The sequence below is a fragment of the Papaver somniferum genome, chromosome 2, assembly GCF_003573695.1.
Source record: "Papaver somniferum cultivar HN1 chromosome 2, ASM357369v1, whole genome shotgun sequence".
NCBI lineage: Eukaryota > Viridiplantae > Streptophyta > Magnoliopsida > Ranunculales > Papaveraceae > Papaver > Papaver somniferum.
Genome location: NC_039359.1, coordinates 140568712 through 140581417, shown reverse-complemented (window position 1 = coordinate 140581417; position 12706 = coordinate 140568712).

Here is a 12706-nt window from a genome sequence, read left to right as displayed (position 1 = left end):
TTCTATGTTGCTGATGTAAACGAAGAGAAAAGTTCTGACACTACCATCCCTCCGAAGGATGTTTCTAATGTCAAGGTATGACTTTTTGTGAGATTGTAATGTGTATATCTGCCCATTTTCTTCTTAGTTTGATTTGATCAGAGTAAGGAAAAAATTGCCCTCTTTTTTAATTCATTGGTTAGGATAATTGTCTTCGTAATAACACCATACTATGTCTTTAGATAACGAAGAAGAAAAAGATAGGTCTGGTTCAATCATCCACCGTTGCTGTTGAGGAGACTGAAGTTCCCGATGAGGTTATTATCCCAGTGAACGATGAACTTGTCGAGGAGGAAGAAGAAGCTACCGATGATAAGGAGCGTACATAGACTTCTCCTCACAATCACGAAGATGGCGAGAAAGAGATTGCCCCTGGCGGTCAAGGAGATATTGGCGGTGGAGCTACGGAAGAAGAAATTTCCCCTGGCGGTCAAGGAGATATTCCCGCTGACGGACAAACATTCCCTCCCCCTCCGAATCAGAGGAACGAAGATGTTGATCTTCAAACAACTATCCCTACTGGGCTGGGTCAAGAATTCTCTTTTGACAAGATCTATTCCTCTGGTGGGCAGTATGACCTTGGTGCTGCTATGGGGATGGCTTCAGACTTCTCCTTGATTCATCCAAACGATGAGTGGGACGTGCTTCGCGATACTGGTGGAGGAAAATCAACTGAGATGGAAAAGGGTTCTATTGGTGAAGATGTCGATGCCCTTGCTAACAAGGAGACCCAGGATAAGAGAAATTCTGATGCTAGAAAGAATGTTGTTGTTGGTGAGGCTTCCGCTGAGGCATCTTCGGAGGGTTTTGAGAGGGTGATGATGCTACACTTGACTGCATGATGAAGAAGAATTTGATGTTCGTACCTAACCCTGCTCCAATGATCCCTGGTGAGAAGAGTTCTGATGCTTTCACTCGTCAGAAGATGCAATTAACGTCCTATGATGAGGTTGCGGAGATCTGAGAGAAGGATTTTGGAGCTACTTCCACTAGTCTTTTAGTCGATCCCCCGTCTTCTGTTGCTGATATGATGGAAATTGATGATGGGTACCAATACAGTTTCCCTCAGCAGCGGATTCTTGAGGTCAAGCGTCGAAAATTCTCTCTGAGCCGAGTGATCTAGTGTTGTGGATTTTTTTTTTTTTACTTACAATTATTGCTTCTGTTATTAACGCAGATGATGAGAAGCGAACACTGTAATCATACCTTGTACCAGTTCTTCAAGGCAAAGGCCCTTAAGTTGGAGTAAAAGTTTCGTCACAGAGAAGGTGAGTTGACCGCTGCTGAGGTGCTCATCGCTGCTAAGGACAAGGAGATTTTGGATTTGAAGAATCGGCTGAAAAGGAAAGAGCGACTTGGTGCTGACGAGGAGAAGCTTCGTAGCGAGGCTTCGTCTTTCAAAGGTTCGTTTTCTTCCTTAGCGGTTTCTCCCTTTCGTCTTCTTAGTGTTCTGTCTGAAAGTCCCGTCCTTATCTTCAGCGGGTGATGTCAGAGAGTTAATATGGCTTCGAAATGAGAGGACTCGTCAAGATTTTCGAATTCAGGAATTAGTAACGAAGATTAAAGATGAAGTTGAGAAATGGAACACCCGGGCCGATGAGCATAACGAACTGGCAGCACGGCATCGAGAAAGGCGGGAGCAGATGGTCGGTATGCAAAATAAATTTAATTCCGATCGTCGCTTGTTTAACAGTGCTTTATTGTGGACTCGTGAAAATCTTCTTGAGGCCCGTGAGAATGTTTCTTGTTTGGAAGTTAGGGTAGCAAACTTGGAAGAAGAGTTGCATCAAGCTCGATCCTCCCATGATCCTGAAGTCTAGGGCTATATACAACGACTTGTTCGGGAGAGAGATGATGTCAGAGCTGAGGCTCATACCCTTAGTAATGCTTTGACCGCTTCTCGGGCCGACATCGCTCGTTTAGAAGATTCTGAGAAGGATCTTGAAGTTAATATGTACAGGCTTACTAAGGGCATAGAAAAAATGAATAACGAAGTCGATCATCTCCGTCATTTAGACTCCATGAAACAGGTAGAGTTGGATGAGTGTCAGTTTGATCTTACTACTCTTCGGTTAGATTATAAAAAAATTTCAGAGGAGTATGACTTTCTTGACAAAGCCCGGGATGCTGTAGTTAATGAATATGAGATAGCTTCGGCTAGAGTAGAAGGTATACATTTATTTGGTTGAGAGTGGTTCTGTGATTCTGGTCCTCTAACTCCTTTGTGTTTTCTTTTTCAGAGCTCGAGGGACAGCTTAACCTCGCAAATGAGAAGCTTGAAAAGGTTCAATCTTCCCTAGTGTACCAGGTGGGTCAAACCAAGTATTTCGAAGGGCTGGCTGGATCTAGTGATGCATCGGCGAAGGAAGCAGCCAAGGAGGTGGCCCGCTTGACATCTTTGTTGTCGCAATCCGAGCTCAAGGCTACCGTTATTACTCATAAGGCTCGTTGTCATCTGGCTGAGGAGATCAACAAGACTTTAACCAAGATTGAACAGAACCTTCTAAAGGAGCATGATATTGTTAAGAAGTAACCTCGTCGTCCTATGCCTGAGCCCTTGACTTACTCTTCAGGCTCTTCTTCGGGGGGAAGCGTTCCTTCATCTCAACCGAAGAATCCTGCTGATCGCGTCGAGCCTTCTGAGGGGAAGTAGACTTCTGTGTTTATTGTAGAAAGTTTATCTTTGTTGATTACTTGGCTTTGGGACATTTTTTATGTATCTTTTTTTACTTTTGTTTATCCTTTGCTTAATTTCTCGAAATTGTAATCAACTTTTATGGAATGGATCATCGTTTATTTGGATATGTACAACTCTACTTTACCTGCATCATTAGTTTATTTGATTTTTAGGCAGCAAGTAAGTTAATATTGAAATTTAGATAATAAAAAATGTTTGACGGAAGTAACGAAGGTATGCACCTTCGTTATTGATTTTGGACCTGTCACCCCACTGGCTAACCCTTGGCCAGAGGATCACCAAACGGTGGGGGTTGATGCTGCGTTCCCGGATATGTGATGCGTTATTAAAAATATTTACAGGCATCCATTCCGCTGAACCGTTGCCTTGGTGATCGTTTGGGTATCTCTTTCTGCTGGAAGCCGTCCCCATGGTCGTACACTCATAGACGCTGATAGGGGAGTCCCGAGAGATTGTACATTGTTACTTTCCCCAATAGAGTTATTTTGCAAAAACTTTTGTTCAATTGCTAAGGTGAGGTCTGCTATTACTCGTCCAGAGATAGAAACACGTCGAGCGGGTACGCTGTCTTATTATTCCGGTACTCTTCACGCAGGTGCAGAACTGCACTTCTTTATGGATAGTATGGCTTGAGGTATTTAGCGTTTCATGGGTGTCTGAGGACTTCTCCTTTCAGATTACGCAGGTAGTAAGATCCATTCCCGGCGATGTCATGTATTATAAACGATCCTCCCCATGTTGGTGCTAACTTGCCCCACTTTTTCTCTCGCCGGTATTGTGGTATGGTTCTCAGCACATACTGTCATTCTACAAAGTTTCTAAGCTTAACATTCTTGTTGTATTCTCTGGATAGCCTTCGTTGGTAGTTTTCCATCCTTTGTAATGTTGTCTCCCTCCTTTCTTCTAGATCATTGAGCCTTTCCGGCATCAAATCTGCTGTGATATTCTTCTCCCAGGCTTCGGTTTTTATGGTTGGCATGATAATTTCTGTCGAGATGACTGCTTCGGATCCATAAGTGAGGAGGAACGGTGATTCACCTGTGGCGGATCTTCGTGTTGTTCGTTATGCCCAAAGCACATTGTGTAATTATTCGCACCATCGTCCTTTGTGTTCGTCCAATTTTTTCTTGAGAATAAGACCAAGGGTCTTATTTGTAGCCTCATCCTGGCCATTACTCTGGGGGTAAATGGAGGTTTATTTGTTTTTCCTGATCTTGAAAGTATCGAATATGTTAGAGCATAGCTCGGTCGACCTCGCATGCGTTGCTATCTCAAGTATGTTTGTCAATGTTAGTGATCAAAACTATGAGTCTTGATTTCTAGCCTATATAGTTAAGTCTTGGACTAGGATAGAAAAGTGTAGTTGAGCTCAAGGACTTCATGGCGATTCATCATACAACGACGAAGATCTACTCAAGGAACCGTGGAACTTCATCAACAAAAAGGTATGTGGAGACTTGAACTTATCTATCACTCAAAAGTCTATCTCTTCTATCTCCTACTTCTTATGAGACAAAAGTCGTATGCTATATAGACTGGATCATACACATTTGATATTTCGAGCCGAGATATCTCAAAATCATGTGCTGGTAAAGCGTTTCGCTTTGATCAAGTTTATCTTCACCTAGTGACGAAAGTCATGATAAGTTTCATTTACTTTGAGAATTGCTCTGACGCGAAACGGTCTGTGAATAACGGCTATATAACGTCCTCTGAGAATGTCTTAATGATTGGAATGAGAGTTTAGATTACATAACCATTTATTCCTTAATCCGAAATTTTCGAACTTTGTTGATTGAGAAAAATCGGAGGAATTGGCTTTGCCAAGTCCGCGAACTGACGGAAGTTCTTGTACCGGGAACTTGTTTGTGAGCTTAAGAGGTTATGATCTAAAGATGTGCTCTGAACATGAAACTTAAATTACTAATGAATGCTTTATGCAAACCGTGGCTATAAAGTTCATGAGCCGATTCAATCGAATCGAATCATCTTTGTTTCAATTGTGTCTTGTGTAGTTACATTAGATCTCATAACAATTGAACAACTCTTTAACTAGTTCATTTGAGTCAATTGAACTAGTTATGGTGAAGAAGAACAAGGTTAATATGAAATGCGCATAAGGTTAACCTTTTGGGTTACTATGTTGAACCAACATACACATACACGTTTAGGCATGGTTTTCACAAACCCAGTAAACGTCTACCCAAGTGTGTGTGACAAGCTAAGTTTTCGATCTAACGGTTAAGAAATATTAGCTTGAATCTAAATCAGGTTTTCATCTAACAGTGAATATGGATTGCTTTGTAACTAAGGCAAAATCCTGATTTGAAGACTATATAAAGGAGACATCTAGCATTGTGAAAAACTAATCCCCACACGTCCGTGTGATATTAGTGCACTCGCTAGAGTCGATTCTCCTTTAACCTTTGGTTTTCTTCTCTAAAACCAGGTTAACGACTTAAAGACTTCATTTGGATTGTCAAGCCAGACCGATAGTACTTTATCGTAGTTGTGTGATCTGATCTTGCATCTTCTATCGTACGAGTACAATCGAATGAATGGCTTGAGATCGTGAGAGTTCTCCGATAGGCAAGATAAAAAAGTCACAAACATCTTCGTCTCACTGTTTGTGATTCCTCGACAATACGCTTGTGTAGTCAGGAAGGATTGTAGAGAGGTGATTGATTAATTTAGGTTGTTCTTCGGGAATATAAGACTGGATTAACAGTTGGTTCATGTTCACCTTGATTTTATATCAAAATACGGAACAAAACCTAGGGTTTATCTGTAGGAGACAAATTTATCATTTGATAAACTTTTCTGTGTGAGACATATTTGTTTATTATCAAGTATGTGATTTTGGGTTGCAGCAACTCTTGGTTGTGGGTGAGATTAGCTAAGGGAATCAAGTGCGCAGTATCCTGCTGGGATCAGAGGCGTAGGAATACAACTGTACCTTGGATCGGTGGAAGACTTATTAGGGTTCAACTACAGTCCAGTACGAAGTTAGTTTGCAGTAGGCTAGTGTCTGTAGCGGCTTAATACAGTGTTTATTCAATCTGGACTAGGTCCCGGGGTTTTTCTGCATTTGCGGTTTCCTCGTTAAAAAAATTTCTGGTGTCTGTGTTATTTCTTTTCCGCGTTATATTTTATATAATTGAAATAATACAGGTTGTGTGTTCGTGATCATTAATTGGAAATCCAACCTTTGGTAGTTGATTGATATTGATTGATCCTTGGACATTGGTCTTTGGTACCGTCCAAGTATTCCTTGTATTTGATAAAGACTCGTTATTGTTTTTAGCTTGAGTAAAAACCAAATCAAGAGAGAGATATTAACTCCTTGAGATACTTTTCTCTATATTAGGTCTGACTATCTAGTTGATTCTATATCAAAGTATTTCGGAGTTAATCCATACAGATTGCTAAGAGAAATATTGGGTGGTGTTGTTAGACCCTCGCTTTTTCAATTGGTATCAGAGCAGGCAAACACGTTCAAGACCTTACAAGTCTGTGTTTGTAGCGATATGACTCTATGGACAGTAATGATATCTCAATAAATGCACCACCAGATCCATGGATTTCAGAATTCTCTTCCATGACTGATTTAATAAAATCTGTAGAAGAAATTCTATCTAAACCTCCACCAGGTTTAAAATCCCTTGAGGTGTTTTCAGGGCTTGAAAAGAAGCTTGAGAGCTTATCTCTTGATGTTGAGTTATACCTCCAGAAAGAGCAATAAACTCTTGACAGGCTAAATCAATTTATGATGAATAATATTCATGTTGAGGTTGATATTGATTTACTAATCAGTGAGAGCAATGCTCCTCCTTTGCGTAATCCAATTAGTTGTGATAAACTACACGAATTACAAGAGGAGTTTAAATCTCAGTCATCTGAGTGTATCACCTCAAAGCATGAATTGATTCGTTGCTCAATTTCTGATACTTCTTATCAAGATAGTAGTATTGTCTTCTTTTCTGAAGAATCTAGGACGTCTCTTTTTATCAAAAGAGTTTCCCTTCGCAGTACTAAAAACTATCTGCAGAAACTGTTTTTTATAAGTTGGAAAACAAGAAATCATAAACATAAATCTTTTTGGGTTCTCTTGAAGTTCTTTGATAGACTTATAAAAACAGTTCCTTGGTTGTTTCTCAACACTACAAGATTTAAGAGTTGTTGGAAAGAAACTCTTTCTTGGTGCCATGGTAAGCAAGACATTGTTCACCTCAACACAACTTGTTTGTGTTGAAAATGCATCCTCACCTACAAATGCCCTTCTATGTATACGGTGAGGGAAGTACAACAACTAGGGCGCACAGATTATGTTCCGAAAGGATGTATAATTCAAATGGATTCTTCTAAAAAGGTATGTCTATAAACTTGAGCAAGTTTTATGTTTTTATTACTTGTTTGAGTACTTATAATGATCCATGTACCTTGATTATCGTTCATTTCTACCTAACTTGATCTGTGTTTAAGGTTCTTTTATGTGTAGGTTTGAAAATAATAGTTCGGGATGTTTGGACTTCATGGTAGACATACCAAGTATGCATAACATCTTTTAAAATCAAAATCCAGGGGTTTAAGTTCGCAAACTTTGGCTCAAGTTCGCGTACTTGAAAAATTCATGTGCAAACCCGTATGCATATTTTCATGTACACGTCGATATTCGGTAAGCTTGTTTTGTCCGTAATTTCTTCGTCCGAACTCGGAATGACCTCATTCTTTTTTGCATTATATTTATTTTTTAATTATCTTCAAAATGGAGATGAGAAAACCTGAATTTGGATGAGTTAAGATTGGAATTTGTCCTGACTCTTGTTTTTGAGTATTTTGCTCTGTTCCGTTGCACTTGTTCCACCTCTCTTGAACTTGGGCACTTGGATTCTTGGAGTACTATTATTCTAAGCTCATTGTATCTTTTACAAGAATGTTGTTGGTGAATCACAAAGAAGGAAGTTCAAGAATGGGAAGTATTACGCTTTATTATGGAATTCTTGAATGCTCACAATCATTTTATGTGAACTATGGTGCATGGTCGTTAGTGACTTTGTATGATCTTCTTTGTTAATAAAATATTTTTATACGCCTTTGGTATATATTCTTAGTATAAATCCGGGCGAAAAAGATTGATTCTACCCTCTAAGGACAAATCATCTTACATGTGCATTACGAGTTTGTCTTGATGCCTAAAAAACTTCTTATGAGAATTTATTCTTATTTTTAAGAAGGATTACTAGAGTTTGGAATAGCCATTATTGTGATTTCACATAGCTATGTCCTACGTTTTCTCGTGTTATTTTTTAGGTTTATTGTTTTAAATTCTAAAAATATTTGGAGGATGATATTATTGCAGTATTAATCTGTTTGGTTTTGAAGTATTGCAATATTTTATGGAATATGTATTGTTTGCGTCCATGAACTTGAAGGTCCCATATTGCAGTCAAAAGTAAAGTCGTTCATGAATCGTATTCGTATTGATGAAAGGACGAATGGACTTTTGACATATACAAAAGTTATGCCTATGCAGTCATGTATTTGATGGAAAATAGGATAAAATCTTTTGTTCAACAAGGATAAAATCTATTATGTCTTTATGATGGAAAATAGAATAGATCCTTGTATGTTATCCGCGGTATTGATCTTCATTGATCCATTTTATTATGTTTTACCGTGAAGGCTCCATTGTGTGTCTTATGTTGAGCACCTTACAACTAAGTCGATTTACCTTGGCTTTGTTGGTTGTTCCATAAGATACTATATGTCGAGCATTAAGAACTAAATTAATCAACTAGTTTGGTAATTTAGTTAGTACTCCATAAGTCTTCTTTCTTATGTTGAGTACATGTACGGTTAAGGTTGTCATATTTTATGATGAACTTAGTCGGGATTCCATAAGTTCTCTTATGTTGAGCCCAAAATAATTAAATTGATTACTTCGGTGATTAGTTTGGTTGTTTATATTCCAATTAGATTAATCATAGGTTCTCTTATAATTAATCTAGTTGAGTTTTCATATATTCCACAAGTTCTTGTATTGAGTATACGAAAGGATACACTATCATGTTCTTTGGTTAATGTAGTCATATATTCCGTAAGGTTTTCTTTATGTTGAATATTGAACGGTTAAGTTAGTCATCTCCATATGATTGACTTAGTCGTAGCTCCGTGAGTTTACTTATGTTGAGCACTTTCAATTAAATTGATCACTTTTGTGGTTTGATTTAGTTTCATTTTCCAATTGAATTAATCATGGGTTTACTTGTGGTTAATTAGGTTGAGCTTTGGATATAGAAAATCATTCCTATGGTTTTTGGTGTCCAATAAAAAATCCTTCTTTTCTTTCGAAATTAAGGTCGCTCTTTTTGTTCTCTCGGGAATGACATCAAATGGGGGAGAGTTCTTTTGAACTTGTGCTTAATGGTATTTTTTTGCGGGGAGTGCGGATGTGGAATTTTATAGGGGTTATCTTGTATCTTGAAACTCCTTGATGAGTGTTGTTAGCTTCGGATATTAGATTGCATCTAAATTAAGTTGGTATGTATTTTCTTTTGGTCATGAAATGCCTCTTGTGGAAATTTCATTATGATCCCATTCTTGTACCTTTGCCAATTTTATTGACAAAAGGGGAGAAATATTGTAGTTCACACTACTGATTCAGATTTTTGATTGTCGTTGTAATTTTAGTAAATAGGATTCGAACTCTAAGACTTGTTAAGATTAATTTTAAAGGAATAAAATAGAGAGTTACTGGGTCTAGGATTCGGCCAAACTCATATCAATAGGTTCAATTATTCATTCTCAAACAATTATCGCCTGGCAAATAAAACAACATCGACTCTTATTCTTGCCAAGGTAGATTCTCCAAACATTAGTTATAAATCGTAAGAATGGGACATCAAACATCTAAGCAAGCATGACCCATCTAATAAAATAAAAACTAATTTTTTCAAATCATAATTCTATTTTAATTAAGTGCAAAACTCAAATAGAAAATAAAACAAATTCACCCATGTATGAAGTTCGGCTTCCTCCGTCGACCCAATGTTGGGGTCTAGCTTCTCATGATAAAAACACACTCAAAAAATATGATTTATAGCTCAAATTGTGTTTTTATTAATAAAACAATGAATCTGCAACGCTGTATCGGCGTTACAGAAATCACTGTTACAATATTTGTTGCAAACTGAAGCTACTTGTTACAATGGACTGTTACAAAATTTAAGACGCTAGGATGTTGGAAAAATAAGACACTAGAAATAACGACTGCAGTTTGCAGTCTTATTTTCTTCATGGCTTATTCTTCCTGCAGGTGATGATTCACTCTGCAACCTCCTATTTTACACTCAGTCTCTGCCCCAAACTCTCCATGTCCTTTCTCTACTCCCAACCACTCTATTTATACTCCACATGTCGAGAAAATATTTGTAGTAACTCCATATATTCTTTGTTTACTTTGTTGCATGGTTACGATATTTTATTTCCATTCTTCTTCTTTCTTCTCTTCTCACACGTCTTCTACAACTCAGCACACTCCTTACACGATGAATACAACTCCAAGGCAGAGTAAAACTCGTGCAAGCATGGTATATTTACGTAATCTTCTTAACAGAACCCCATGAAACTCTCGTGCACTGTTTTCACCAATCCACGTAACCATCCCACTTTTCTCGATTCCAACTCATATACCAGTCCTGTTTTAGTCAAATAGGATATTCTAAACTGATTTCAACGATTAAATCTCCACCAAGATTTTCCAAAATCTTCACAAAATCTATACAGGGAATATCGCAGGTGACACACCGTTGTCCCTGTTCGATATCCGTCCCAAACTGATTGAAATTATCGACCATACCATCCCTGTTTAGTAGAAACAAACCGGTTTCAATCCAAATCCGAGGTTTAGTCTCTCTCGAACTCCCCACAATCCTTCACATAAACTTTCGGGTTTTTAGGCCTTCCCTGTTTTCTTCTCTCCGACGATATAGCAGAAGTTAATCCAATCCAAATCCCTTACCAACCATGTGTGGGTCTAATAAAGCTATCACAAAAAAATCAGCGATTGAATCTCTCCCTAGAATGCCCAAAAATCAAACCCTAAATTTTGTTCTTCACTGCCATATTTTCCCGCCAAAACTGTTCTTGCTATTTCCATAAATCGTTGATTATCTAACCAAATGTAACTGAAACAAAGCACATAACCACCTCTGTTTAGGCCCTAGGAACAAACCCATTTGATTTCAGCGCTTTAGTCTCTTCCTAACGCCTTCAAATCTTCAACCCTAATTCTGCAGCCATTTTCCCGCCAAAATTCAAAAGAAGAAGATGACTGCCCCTTATCCAGATCCAGCGTCCCTTTAGCAATTTGGGGTATATTTAGTAATTCTTGGGGTGCGAATAGTAATTGGGTTACCCCTTAGTAATTGAGGTGCCCCTTAACCAGCGATGAGAGTGTGAATAACACGCGTCCTCGAGGTACAAAAACCACTTTTCGAGCAACTTTCTCCATAAGAGCTTATTTCACAAAAACACCTACAAACAAGTTTATTAGTGATAAAATGATTCCCAGCTAATGTATTTATGGGTGAAAATGTGTCGCATTTTCGTTCTCATCAAATTCCCCCACACTTACATTTTGCTAGTCCTCGAGAAAAACATAAAACTGACCCGCTACACAGCTGGTCATATAATAAGAGACATAGAGAGACCCGCTACACAGCTGGTCATAATTTATTTTTATTTTTTATTTTTTATTTTTTTTAAGACCAGCTACACAGCTGGTCATATAATGCAAGAACAAAGAAAAGACCCGCTACACAGCTGGTCATAACCGTAACGATCATTTTTTTTATATATAGACTCGCTACATAGATGATCATTATTATTTTTTTATTTTTTATTTATTTTTATTTTTTTGGAGATCCGCTACACAGCTGGTCATAAAATGCAAGGAAATTCCTGAAAAAGAAAAGTAAAACGTTAACCACTCCCCCACACTTAAACATTACATTGTCCTCGATGTAATTGAGTCATCCAATGCAAAATTTAAGATGGGAAATCCATAAGATGAAAAAAAGTAAACGAAAATATAAAAATAAAAATAAAATAAAATACACCTACTGGAATGTACAAAAAAGGATCCCTAAAAATTAACAACCTGAAAATTTGGGGATCGACCCAAAATACAACATTTGTAAATGACAGCTTCACACTTATGTTATAACGATGCGGAGCCACTGAAACTATCAAAAACAAATATTTACCCCTAAACCATGTTTTTACTGCACAAGGAAGTGCGTAAAGAAAAAAATATGGGGATTCTATTGAGACTGGGGAATTATCAATTGACTCATGCACTGTAACAGGAATTGGAAATTCCTCTGGGTATTTAGATGCAAAGTACTCCAATAAAATTTTAGAATCACACAATTCTAACCCTAAATTAGGTAATTTTTGGAAGTCTAGGGGTCTAGAAACAACCTGTAAGTCGGGTGAATGCTTTTGCGAGATAGATTCATCTAAAGAATTAAGCAAATCCTCTGCACAATCATCCACAGGGTAATGTATATATTCAGTATGGGACAGAGAGTCACTACATGATTCATCATCATCATCAGCAAATAATCTTTGACATTCAAGAACTCTCAATCTTTGTTCCAAACTAGGTGGTGTGTGTTTATAATACTTCTCGTATATCTCTAAAGGAGATTCTTCACTTACCGCATGTGGATCAAAAACTCCATACCGTTGCCTATGCATGTATTCACCAAGCGTCATCGTAGATGAGGTTTCCTGATAATTTGAATTTTTACGCATATATTCCGCCAGCGTCATCGTAGATGACGTCTCCTCAGAAGAAGTAATCATCCTCAAAAAGTCCCTGAAAACAAATACAAAAAGAAACGCATAAAAAGGAAAAAAAGAAAATCTAAAATGAAATTAAAATACTGTACAAAATAAAAAAAA